A 12,894-nucleotide genomic window follows, 5' to 3' on the forward strand; every position below is an offset into this window, starting at 1 on the left:
CGCCATCCACAGTCTCTCTTCGGCTTCAGAGTATGAAGGGCGAGGGGGTGTGTTTTTTACAATTTTTAAGACATAGACCTCTTTTCAACCCAGTGCTTCTTAGCACTTGATAGCAATTAGTAGAATCGTTTTTAGCAGATTTGAAAATCTTCGTGTCCCCAGTGCACTTTGGAAATCTAAAATACTTTTTCACCGTTAACTTCTTCCCTATTTTTAATTGCTGTTACAATAAAACCACCCAGGATCACGTTCAGGGTGCTTTATGATGCTTACTGACTTACACCATGTGAAGTGTAGCCTATGGGTCAAATTTCGGGGCTCACGTAGCACAGGACCCCATGTTAGACAACTCCTGTGTGTTGTCCTCCACTTCTGTAGCTCAGAAGTCTATACACGTTTCCCTGGCTCAGACCTGTGACCAGGTGGCTTTGTGCCCAAAGACTGGCAAATGATGACACATATAGACATTTGTGTGACATACATACATATTCCGAAGGTCCAAAGAAGAATACCAACAACAAAATGCAAGGTCTGGAGAGACGGCCCAGTGGTTAGAGCACGGTTCCCACTGATTATGAATTAGCTAACTGTGTCGGACTGTGAGGTCAAGTGCCACTGTTGAGATGACACAGTCACCATCCAGTGTTAGGATAATGACATCTAACACACATGGACATCCCCCTCTGTGTCCTTGCTTGTCAAGTTTGGGTCCTTGTGCTCCCTTTTGCAAAACTAAGCTGCCTTGCTGAGTTAAATCCACTTTGTTGTTTGTGTGACACTGGGACTATCCTCGTGAGACACAGTGACTAGAGGATAAGACATGTGTATCTTCCACTTTACTCAGACAGGAAATTGTTATTTATGAAAAACTGACGCTGTGATCGAGTAACAGCTCCACCGTCCACTGCTTTCCCAGAGACAGGTTAAAAAGGTGAAAGCAAACGGATTTGTTTACAGTTTGAGTCCAAGAGTATTGGGGTTGGTCCGGTGCGACTATGTATTCAAATGCAAAATTCCGTACCCCTCCATCTGGTTGCCCCAAGATGATTGAATTCTCATGCAAACCAGCTTTTGTGGTGCAAACCTTGCTCCCCAAGGTAATTTGTTAATAAAAGGCTAAAGCCTGTGGTTGGGTTATAGAGAGAGATAGGCAGGACTTCCTGGGAGGGAGAAATGACCTCTGGGAAGGAGAAAGAGGAAGGCCCTTTCGCCAGAAGACAGCAGAGGAGACATATGTGACCACAGGCCTGGAAGGTGTATTAGCCACGTGGCTGGGTGGGGCTAGATGCGGGTTTAACTCAGGTGAGTTAGTTGAGGGTCTGCCCAGCTAAGGCCTAAGCTTTAAATATTTAAAGGTCTCTGTCTGGTTATTTGGGGAACTAGATGGTTAAGGAATAACTGTCGCCATATTAATTTCCAGCTTTAATTGATATACACAGAATATTAATAATCATTTTTTTATAAGAGAGAAACATTCTTGGTTTCTTTCAGTCTCGACTGCAGCAATGTTAGTCTACGGGAAGGATGAAGCAGAAGCCAAGGAGCGCACTGTCCGCTGTGAGCTAGGCTGTGTGCTAAGTTTAGCTCAGTCTGTGCGGTTAACCTTTCCCAGGGAAACAATCCCTCTCCTGCAGCCGAGGTTTTGGGCTGTTCTCAGCAGTGGCACAGGACTTCCTGGAGAGATTACAGCTTCGCACAGGGCCCCTGTGCTAATTTCTATTATCAGCAATTCTTGGTGGTTCCAGTTTTCCGTGCCTCGATAAGCAGGTCTCAGAGCACTGTAACTGAGGCCTCTGTGGCTGGCAGGCACTGTTGCTTCTTTGTGGACTTTGCCTGAATTTTCCTGACTGCTGTGGAGACTGAACCTTCTCAGAAGCCGACTGGTCCTTTCTAGTTCTTCTGGGAAGGATTTACTTGTATCTTTTGCATGTTTTTTTCCCTACAGAAAGTAGAGCAGTGGTTACCCTGGGTTGGAAGGGGATGAGAGGGATGGGGTGGGGTGGGGTCCTTTTTTAACTTTGTTTTGATTCTTTGTGAGTTCCACAGCTTGTACCCCAGTCCCCACCATCTCCCTGTCTCCTCATAGCCACTGCACACTCCTGCAACCTCCCTACCCAACGCCAACATATATAGGCACAAGCACTTGCGCACACACACACACACACACACACACACACACACACGCACATACACACACGCACATACACACACGCACATGCACACACACAGCATAAAAAACATTGCATCATGGAAGCTGTAGTGTGTCACAGTGCATCCCACAGTGTACCCCTCTACCCACACATCCTCACTTGCAAATGCTCATTGCAATGAGTCACTGGTCTGGTTCGAGGCCCCTCGCCCTGTCAGGGCTGTGCCCATGTTCTCTGGGAGTGATATAAGCCATGGACACTGACACTGACCCCTGTCCCTGTATAGCTGTGGACTCAGACTGGCCCTCAGCAGCAGCTTGGGCTGAGACCTCACCATGGCTTCAGGGGGCAGGGCTGGCCACTCTCAGTAGGCTCCTCCTCTACCCCTTGAGTCTCCAGTTCCACCTCTCTTCATAATGCTGCAGCTGCTCCCCTTGTCTTTCTCTCCCATCTGACCGCCTCATACTCACACAGTGGTGGCTCTTGCTGCAGGCCTGCCACTCAGCAGGTGAGTCCCTAGGTGGTATCCTCCGGCAAGCAGGCTTCTGTGGCCCACCCATGCTGTGGTCATCTTTCCCCACTCCCACTATGTGGCATGGAGAAACACAGGTCTCTGGCTTCCTCCTCTGGTGCTGCTCTGCCTGGATTTGATTTAATCTGATTTTTTATGTGTTCTAGGCTTAAGACAGTTTGGCCACCAGGCCAGGATGAACAAAGGTCTTCATTTGTTATGCTCTTATAAGAGTACCACCACCAACCAAGTGTCTCTTTGCCTATTGTGGGGGTGTGGGGTGGGGTTGTCTTCTGGACATCTTTCTTAAAAAAAAAAAATCCAAAAAAACCCTTTTTGTTGGTTCTTTGTGAATTTCATGCCATGCACCCAATTCCACGTATGCCCCCTGTCCCTTCGTATTCACTCTCTGCTCTTGCAACCTCCCCTTCAAATTAAAATAAGATAAAATAAATAAAATTAAATTAAAAAATCTTGTTGTGGAAGCCATTGTTTGTGGCAGTGTATCCCACGGTGTACCCTTTTGTCCGTACATCTTGACTTGAGAATGTTCATTGAGATGAGTCCTTGGTCTCTGTTTCGAGGCCTGTCATTACATAGGTTTCTGCTACATGCTATCGATGCTGGATCCCCATGGGATTGTCCTCTTAAATATCCTGTTGTTGCCTGTGCCATGGAGATCCTGCAGCTTTGGATCTGCAAGACTGGCCCTTTCCCACACTGCAGCAGATCCTAGATGGGGTTGACGTTGGGGTGGGCCAAGTCAAAGTCCTGGAGTTGGTCAGCCTGCCTGCTGTCCCTCACCTGCCCCACCACGGTGAGCTCTTCTGCACTCCCCTTGCTAACTTATGTAATGCTGCAGCTAGCAAGGGGCAGGGGCAGATTCCCTGCTCTCAGGGCCCACTCACCAGCACCTGTGCTACCTAGGCCAGCTCTACTGGGCTGCTCGATCGAGGGTCAGGGCCAGCTCAGGCGACATCTGCATGGCCCTTGGTGATAATGTGAGTCTAGGTTATCAACACAGACCCCAGCTGCCATAGGACCCAGACATGGCCTCCGGCAGCTGCATAGCCCTCAGATAGCCACGTGGTCTCTGCTGGCAGTCCAGACCTTGGCCATTTGCTTGACCATTTGGTGGTAACTTGGTCCACAGCATTTGGTGGTAACTTGGGCCACGGACATCAACACAGACCCCTGCTGCAGCAGGACCACAGATCCATATGTGGCTCTCAGTGACAGCCTGGGCCAGGACATCACCATGACCTCCTATCTGCCTGTTCCTCACCTTGAGTCTCCTTGAGTGTTCCTTGAGGTTCCGGTTCCTCCTTTCTCCACAGTGTAGAGAGCCTCCAGCTTCACTTTCTCCTTTATCTCTCCACAAAGTACTCCCTTTTCCTCATCTCTCCATCACACATTCATTCACTGCAGTGGTGCCCTCTGCCGATGTTTCTTCTGACTTCTTGGGGCCAGTGTCTTTGTACACTTTTCTAATGGGCCTTGTGGTGGTTTTAATGAGAATGTATGCCATAGCCTCTCACATTTGAACACTAGATCCCCAGTTGGTGGTACTCCTTGGGAAGGCTTAGGAGGTGTGGTCTTGCTGGGCAATGTCCATTTCCAGGGGTGGGCGTTGTGATTTCAGTGCCTCTCACCAATCCCAGCCCACTCCCTCTGCTTCTTGCTTGTGGTTCAAAGGTTAGCGCTTGGCTTTTGCTTCAGCCACCATGTCTGCTGCTTGCTGCCGTGTTTCCCTGTCAGGGCAAACTCTTATTACTCTGGAACTGTAAGGAAAATAGGCCTTCCTTCGATAAGCTGTCTCCATGATGGGTTACATCACAAGACTAGAAGAGCAGCCTGGGACAGGCCGCCTGGCTTTTTCTTGTAGACTTATAACCCAACAGTGTATTGTTTTGTTTTGTTTTAAACACAGTGCCTTTACCCTGGCACTAAGTGCTGAGATTATGTGTGTGCCACACTCAAACTACCTTTTGGTTTTGTGAAGGTCAAACCAGGTTAAATTTGCCATCAGAATAAAGGTGAAAGAATGAAACACACACACACACACACACACACACGAATAAAAAATTAAATAAACTTTTAGAAAACAAAAGTAAAAAAGGAGATGGAGGTGTGTCCCTTAAAAGCTCCTTGAACAGAAGAACCCGGAAGTGAGCGTGCTGTATAAGCGCCTGGCACACTTTTTGAGACCTGGTGGTGCGTGGTGCGGAGCTCTGCCCAGTCTGCTTTGTCCTGACTCACCGCTGTCCTGACTCGCGGCTGTTCGCTCCTGCTGAGGAACCAATTAGTCAGGAGCCGCGCCTCAGCCACGGCTTTTAAAGATACCGGAAAGATGCCGATAGAGCCCTGGCAAGTCACTGAATTCGAATCTCACTCACCAGCCGCAACTCGAGGTCGCTGGAGGAGGTTTGTGCAGACTTGAATAGAGGTGCAAAGGAGAAGAAACTGAAAGTGAAAGGACTGTGCGCATGCCTACCAAGACATTGAGAATCACTACCAGAAAAACACCTTGTGGTGAATGTTCCAAGACCTGGGATCGTTTCCAGATGCGGATTCACAAGCGACTCATTGACTTACATGGTCCTTCTGAGATTGTTAAGCAGAGTACTTCTACCAGGATTGAGCTGGGAGTGGGGGTTGAAGTCATCATTGCAGATGCCTAAGTCAACTGTTTAAATAAATTGACTAATTGGTAAAGCTCCTTGAACAATGGGACTTCAGGAGCCACCTTTGAACACCTCTCTCCTGGGAAACCCACCCCATACTTGGGTGTGTACTGTCTTTTTTGTAACCACCTCTCTCTTTCCCTAATACTGTGCTTGTTAGCTCTTTCTAATAAATTCCAGCTCTGCTCCATGCTAACATGTCTGTCTTACTTACTATTCTATTGCTGGGAAGAGACACCATGACCAAGACACTTGTAGAAGAAAACATTTAATTGGAAGGCTTGCTTACAGTTTCAGAATGTGAGTCTACATCACGATCATGAAAGTGTGACAGAAGACAGGCAGGCAGGCATGGCGCTGGAGCAGTAACTGAGAATTTACATCCTTATCTGAAAGCAGGAGGAAGAGAGGGAGACTGGGCCTGGCTTGGGCTTCTGAAACCTCACGGCCCACCCCCAATGACGCACCGCCTCCAACAAGGCCATATCTCTTAGTCCTTCCCAAAGAGTCCATCAACTGGGAACCAAATTTTCAAATCTATAAGCCTGTGGAGGCCATTTTCATTCAAACCACTGCATGGTCCTAAAGTTCTTCTCTGTGATGAAATCAAGAGTCCTTAGATTCACCTGAGTAGAAACCATGCACTGGTTCAGACTGCAGAATGGATGTGTTTCTCTGATCCATGCCAAGGGGAGTTCTCACCTGTGGCAGCTGTATGTTGTGGAGGGGTGTGAAGATCAGGCACTGTTTTGACGCCTGCTCTGAGCACCTTCTGGGTTGTTTGTTATAGTTTAAAATGACTCCTCTCTTTAATAATTGTTCCCCCTCACATTCAATAGCTGTGAGGTTTTGTAGCCAAGTTACCACAGTATCTCCCCAAGCCCAGCCAACCAGGACAAGAATTGCCACAACTCATGGAATCTGAAAAGTGGGCAGTACGGTTGTTTGTGTGCAGCACGCCCTGTAGTGGCTGTGTTCCTCAGCCTCCAGACTGGAGCAGGGGAGTGTCTGGATGGGGTCTACCGAGTAGGAGAAAGTGAGGGCAGAGGTCAGACTGGCACACAGCCTGGGCCCTTCCTGAAGCCCTTCGGGGCCTGTGAGGTACAGTTTCCTGTACGAGCTCATTTCACTTCATTTTTTCCGTGTTTCATAAGTTTTTGTTTTTGTTTTGTCTGTTTGTTTTGTTTTTGCTGACTCCTGATCAAGTTGTATTGTGTTTCAAGACCCAGAAGAGGACCCACGAGGATAAGATTAATTTTTGAGGAGAATTATTGGGCAGAGTTAGGTCTCAAGCAACAGTGAACTGAACAGTGAACTTCCCTGCCCCAACCTTACAGCTCTCTGGGTGCTGAGCACAAGGGGGTGACCTGACACAGAATTTGCTTCTGTGCCCTCTCGCCATCATTTAGCAACCCATTGTCTTCCCTTACTTTATTAGCTCAACATATTTGAGAAGGGGGAAAATCATCATCATCATCATCATCATCATCATCATCATCATCATCATCATCAACACTTTTTCCTGTCCCTCCCTCCACTTCTGAAGCCACAGCTGCAACTGCTGACTGAAGTGTCTGTGTGTAAAATGTGCTTTGTCCTTTGGAAGGAAACAAAGAATCATAAGAGCTGTTTGCATTGACAGGGCGATGGGAAGGGCTTCAGCATCAACTCTTCCGACCTTCCTCAGCTGAATTCTGGCATCTTCCTCTTTGCCTTGACCATGGCAGTTTCAGTTGTCAGGGTATAGACACACAGTCCCCGTTCACCTGTGTTAAGCATGCCAAACTCCGATGCTCTAAGCAAGCCTGGCTCATACAATCTACCAGGATGTGTAAGCATTCCTCAGTCTTTGTCTTTCACAAATTATCCCGTGTTCAAAAATTCCTTTAAAAGAATTATTTTTGTTCTAAGCAGTGGGAGATGGTGGAGAATACGAACATGGTGAGGCAGGAGGTTGTCAGTGACTTTCTTGTATGTCTGGCGTCCATGCTGGCTTCGAGTCCTAAATTTGCTACTTACTAAACTATGTGGTTCTGGTCAAATTATTCTCCCAGGAAATGACGTGGGCTCTTAATCGTCCACTAATTCTGGGAAATTTTTGGTCAACTTTGGAGAGTTCTCGTCTCTGTTCTCTGCACAACTGTGATAATGAATGACTATCTCATGTGGATGCCTTAGGATTAAACCGATGGAGCGTGGATCTTAAATTGACTGTCCATTCATTTGAATGACTGGAAGAGTTGTTTGTTTGTTTTTAAATAACAGTGTCAGGAAGCACCCAGATCAATTAAATTAAAATTTCTGAGTGTGGGAGCCAGCCATCAATCTTAATTTTCCTATATTCTCAGTGTTCAGCCAAACATGAGACAGTGAGACAGTACTTCTAATAATCATTCAATGAGCAACAGCTGCTTTTAGGAATATAACTAAAAGCTGGCCCAAATCTCCCTGAATTAATGGACTATTAAGAGCCCAATTCATTTCCTTTTGAATGTATTCATCCAACAGTATCTGAACATTCTCCGTAAGAATCTGTGCCAGAGTGTCCCTTTCCAATTCAGAATGAAAGCTCTTATTACACTCAAGAGAAAATTTAAAGACCCAAGATATATGTTCATTTATCAAAGTGTTTGACACATGGCCCCGTTAGCTTTAGTTGTTAACTCGATAGAATCTAGAGTCACCTGGGAAGGAAGTCTCAATTGAAAGTTTATGGGCCTGTCTAAAGGGATTAGTCTTGGTTGTTAGTTGATATAGGAAGCCTCAGCCCACTGTGGGTGGCATCATTCTCTAGGCAAGTGGTCCTAAGCTACAAAAGAAAGCTAGTAGAGTGTGATTTCTGTTGTTTTTCCTTGGCCTGTGAGTGAGTTCCTGGGTCAGAGATAATGCTGTGTGGAACACCAATGTATCTATCTTCAAGTTCCTACTTTGAGTTCTTGCCTTCACTTTCCACAACGATGGACTATAAAGTATATGGTGAAATTTGCCCTAAATTGTTCTTTGTTGAATGTTTCATTATAGCAACAGAAATGTGACCAGAATATCATGCCATGAGGACCCAACCTCATTCCCAGAATCCACGTGGAAAACCAGTGTGGCAGCATTTACTTATAATTCCAGACACTGGAAGGGAGACAGACAGATAGATCCCTAGGGCCCATTGGTCAGTTATGCTAGCCCACTTGGTGAGCTTCAGGCCAAATGACAGACATGGTCTCAAAAAACAAATATATAAAAGCCCCAAAAAATCAGGGTTTATGGTCCTGAGGAACGACACCCAAGGTTGGCTGTTCTTTGACTTCCACATGCATGTTGTCACCATTGCAGCTAAGCTTCAACCACTTGGTAATTCTTGGGGTCACACTGGACCTTCATGTTCCTCTATGCCCTTCACTGCATGTCCCCCTTTGTTAGCATATTCTCACACCTCTTTTCTGCTTTCTACCCGGAGAACCTCACAAATGGAATTCCCGAGCCAGGACTTGAAGACCAGATGGATGCCCAGCATTGATTGTTAGAACCTGCTCCTATATAGTGAGTAAGCCACATCGACCTTCAGTCTTAGGATTCCTTGAATGCCTCAGGGAGCAAAGGATGACTTTTCAAGGCCCCTTCTTACAGGAGGGTGGCACAGTGGTCTACTCTTCATGCCTCACTCTGATGAAGTGTTTAGGCTCAGGCAGGCTTGCATACCCATCCCTATTGTTCCGGGATCTCATGGAACTACTCCAGGTTCCCTCAAATGCAAGGACCTCCTGGACTGTCCATAGCAGCAGGGCAGCTTGTGTGAACTGACTCAAGAATCTGGAGTCCTGAGATGGGGTGCATTCCCACAACATTCTGTCTCTGGGGAGCAGGTGACTTTTATGACCATAGGTACTCCCTGAAGAAAGCTCGACCTCCTTCAGCAAACCTCTCTCCTGTATCACAGCTTCCTCGTGGGAGAGATATTATAGCAGCTGCTGCAGTGCTGGCAAGTTCTGCTGGGGCAAAGCCCCTGTTGGGGATCTAGTATGAATTGTCATGAAATGGTTGTAGACTAGCCCTACATGGAAGCAAGGCACCCGGGGGTTTTCTCCATATCCCTGGGCTATCAGGAGGCAGGGTGCAAAGCTCAGATGTGCATGCTTTCTTCCTGGGCTGTGAAAGTTTCTGTAGGAGATGGTTAGGGAGACCTCATCTAATGTTCCAAACATCTTATCCACCATGCTGTCTCTTCCAGGCTCTGGATAAAGCTGTCAACTTTCTGGACAGGCACCTTGGTACCTGGACACCTACACATACCACACATATACATACATCTCCCCTCCACACCACACACACACACACACACACACACACACACACACATATATATATATACATGCACATACATACATACACCCACACAGCATATACATACATATGCATACATACACCATAAACACAGGCATATGCAAAGTAAACAAGATTAAAAATTAAAAATGGCCCATACATATACAGCCACCCAATTAGACAAGATGGATGAAGCAAAGAAGTGCAGGCAGACAGGAGCCGGATGTAGATCTCTCCTGAGAGACACAGCCAGAATACAGCAAATACAGAGGCGAATGCCAGCAGCAAACCACTGAACTGAGAACAGGACCCCCATTGAAGGAATCAGAGAAAGAACTGGAAGAGCTTGAAGGGGCTCGAGACCCCATATGTACAACAATGCCAAGCAACCAGAGCTTCCAGGGACTAAGCCACTACCTAAACACTATACATGGACTGACCCTGGACTCTGACCTCATAGGTAGCAATGAATATCCTAGTAAGAGCACCAGTGGAAGGGGAAGCCCTGGGGCCTGCTAAGACTGAACCCCCAGTGAACATGATTGTTGGGGGGAGGGCGGCAATGGGGGGAGGATGGGGAGGGGAACACCCATAAGGAAGGGGAGGGGGAGAGGTTGGGGGATGTTTGCCCGGAAACTGGGAAAGGGAATAACACTTGAAATGTAAATAAGAAATACTCAAGTTAATAAAAAAAATATATTAAAAAAAATTAGGGGCTGGGGATTTAGCTCAGTGGTAGAGTGCTTACCTAGGAAACACAAGGCCCTGGGTTCAGTCCCCAGCTCCGAAAAAAAGAACCAAAAAAAAAAAAATTAAAAATGGACTAAATAAGTATTCTATGTTTTGTTGATCCATATCTCCAGCTGGACACTATGTTTTGAAGGACTCTAGTTCTTACTAAAGTGTAAGAGCTATTAAGAGGCTTGGCCTGGTAGAAAGTAGGTAGGTTATAGGGACCCTAGGGGCTTTTGTCAGTTTTACACTCACTGCCTCAGGTCAAGATTAAGCCAAGTACCAGCTTCCTGCCTGGGGTCAAGGCTAGGCCAAGTTCCATTCTCCATCCACAGTTCTCGGGAGGAGCAGGGACAGGACATTCTTGAAAAACCACAAAATGTACTGGTGGTCACCTGATCTTCTAGTCCCAGATAAGAGTTCAAATACATGTCATATGCTTGCTAGCCAATAGATTCAAAGGTCAATATGCTTAGCCAATAAGTTTAAACTGTAACCTTGTTGATGCAACCTGTACCCCTAAAAAGTATAAAAACTGCTTGTTATAGCCATTTGGGGTCACCTTCCAGTCACTCGCCACGAGGGACTGATTGAAGGTTGACCCTGATACGCAGGAAAACAAACCTCTTGCATTTGCATTGAACTCTGTTCTCCATTTTTAATTTTTTTTTTCTTTTCTTTTTTTTCAGAGCTGGGGACCGAACCCAGGGCCTTGCGTTTGCTAGGCAAGCGCTCTACCACTGAGCCAAATCCCCAACCCCTCCATTTTTAATTTTTAATCTTGTTTACTTTGTATATGTCTGTGTTTATGGTGTATGTATGTATATGATGTATATGCTGTCTCACTTGTGCGGGTCTCCCAGTAGTCAAGACTCACTTCGAGCCTTACAATTTTAATATCTGGTTTAGGTTTGGGCTCTTTAGAAAATGGTAAGTTTGAGCTTCAGACTTCAGAGTAGGGGTTACCCATCTTCCAGCTGTCCCCCAGTACCTTAGACATTATTGTTATCAGAAAGGGCAGAGTTCTGAAATGTTCCCATTTCTATAACTTCAGGAAGATGGTGTTGTTTCCACCATGCATTGAACAGTGCTAAACTTAAATGCAAACTGTTGGGCAGTTACATGAATGTTTTCAAATTTTATTTATTTAACATTTATGTATAAAATGTCATATCGTACCATGTACCTTGCTGAGCACTAGAGAAATAAGAATAAATAAAATATAATTGCTGCCTGTGTTAGCTCTTGCTGCACAATACCTGAAAGTTGGTGGGGGGTTAGAAGAGAAGCTATTAGTCTGGGTCAGTAATTTGGGCTATTTAACTGATCACTTTTCTGGTCTTGGTTGAGCTTTCTTGGGATTTGTGGCCAGTTGTCCTCTGAGCCAGTTAGGGTTAGCTGACCTATAGAACTCTCAGCTGGGGTGACTCAATTCTGATCCACATTCTCTCCTCTCTAGTGTGCCAACTTGGCTCATTTATATATAATGCAATATGTATTGTATAAGGAGCTTCACAGATCTAAAGGAACAGAGGCAGCTACACTATGAGCCAGCTTGTAAGAAAGATACAAAGATAGGCAGATTCAAATGCAGGTAGATTCCTGAGTTCAAGTTCAGCCTGGGGAAAAGCTAATTTAGGTCCAGGTATGGTCAGAATGATGGCTCCAGGGCAGGATCCCAACCAGTTATCTTATTGTCTGTGCTTATATTTGCGGTCTCTTCCTAAGAGTCAAGGGGCTAAGGTCATGGAATGCTGATTCGTGGGATGGTCAAGAGGGAGCCTAGAGTAAATAACTGAATTGATATGTAAATAAAAAACTGAGCTTTTGGTCTGCATGAGATGGGCTAGCAGAAAGCAATAGCAGTTCTTTAGAATTTTTCTAGAGAGAGCCAAGCTGTCTGGAGATCTCTGTAGAGCAAACACAGCTTTTCAAGAAATTTTTTCTCACAGGATTTCTGATTTTGGTTGAAAAGTCCATGGAAAGTGAACACAGCTCTCTTAGAATTTTTTCTAACAGAATTTCCCAAGAATTACTTAGAGAGCCGTCATCGCTTTTAGAATGTTTGCTAGCAGCTATTCAGAGAAGGCTGTCTGAAGAGCAATCGTGGCTCTTTTAAATTTTTTCCCCCTGGCTTTCTGATTTTGATTGGAGAACCCGAGAATTACTTTTAGAATTTTTCTAACAGAATTTCACACACACACACACACACACACACACACACACACACACACACACACACACACACACACACACAAGTCTGGAAAGCCATCTCAGTAGAACATGGTCCACCAACTTGGACCCACGATTAGACTTTGAGGATTACAGGTATACATCGCCCTGCCAAGTTGAACGCTTATTGATACTCATTGCTAAGATATTTGAATAAGTAGGGGAACAGTGATGGCTGTCATAAATGGTTTAGCTTCTTGATGGTTGGAGCTCATGGCTGGTCAGAAAGGCATAGAAGTGTATCATGTTCTATAATATAAGAAGCGTCTTT

At 45.7% G+C, this 12,894-nt stretch overlaps 1 pseudogene; it reads left to right on the forward strand.

Annotated features, from left to right (window-relative positions):
* The first annotated feature begins 4,915 nt into the window (after positions 1 to 4,915).
* Positions 4,916 to 5,543, forward strand: LOC148005890 (small ribosomal subunit protein uS10 pseudogene; annotated as a pseudogene).
* The last annotated feature ends 7,351 nt before the right edge of the window (positions 5,544 to 12,894 follow it).

The sequence above is a fragment of the Rattus norvegicus genome, chromosome 5 (assembly GCF_021556685.1).
Source record: "Rattus norvegicus strain SHRSP/BbbUtx chromosome 5, alternate assembly SHRSP_T2T, whole genome shotgun sequence".
In the NCBI taxonomy this organism is placed as follows: domain Eukaryota; kingdom Metazoa; phylum Chordata; class Mammalia; order Rodentia; family Muridae; genus Rattus; species Rattus norvegicus.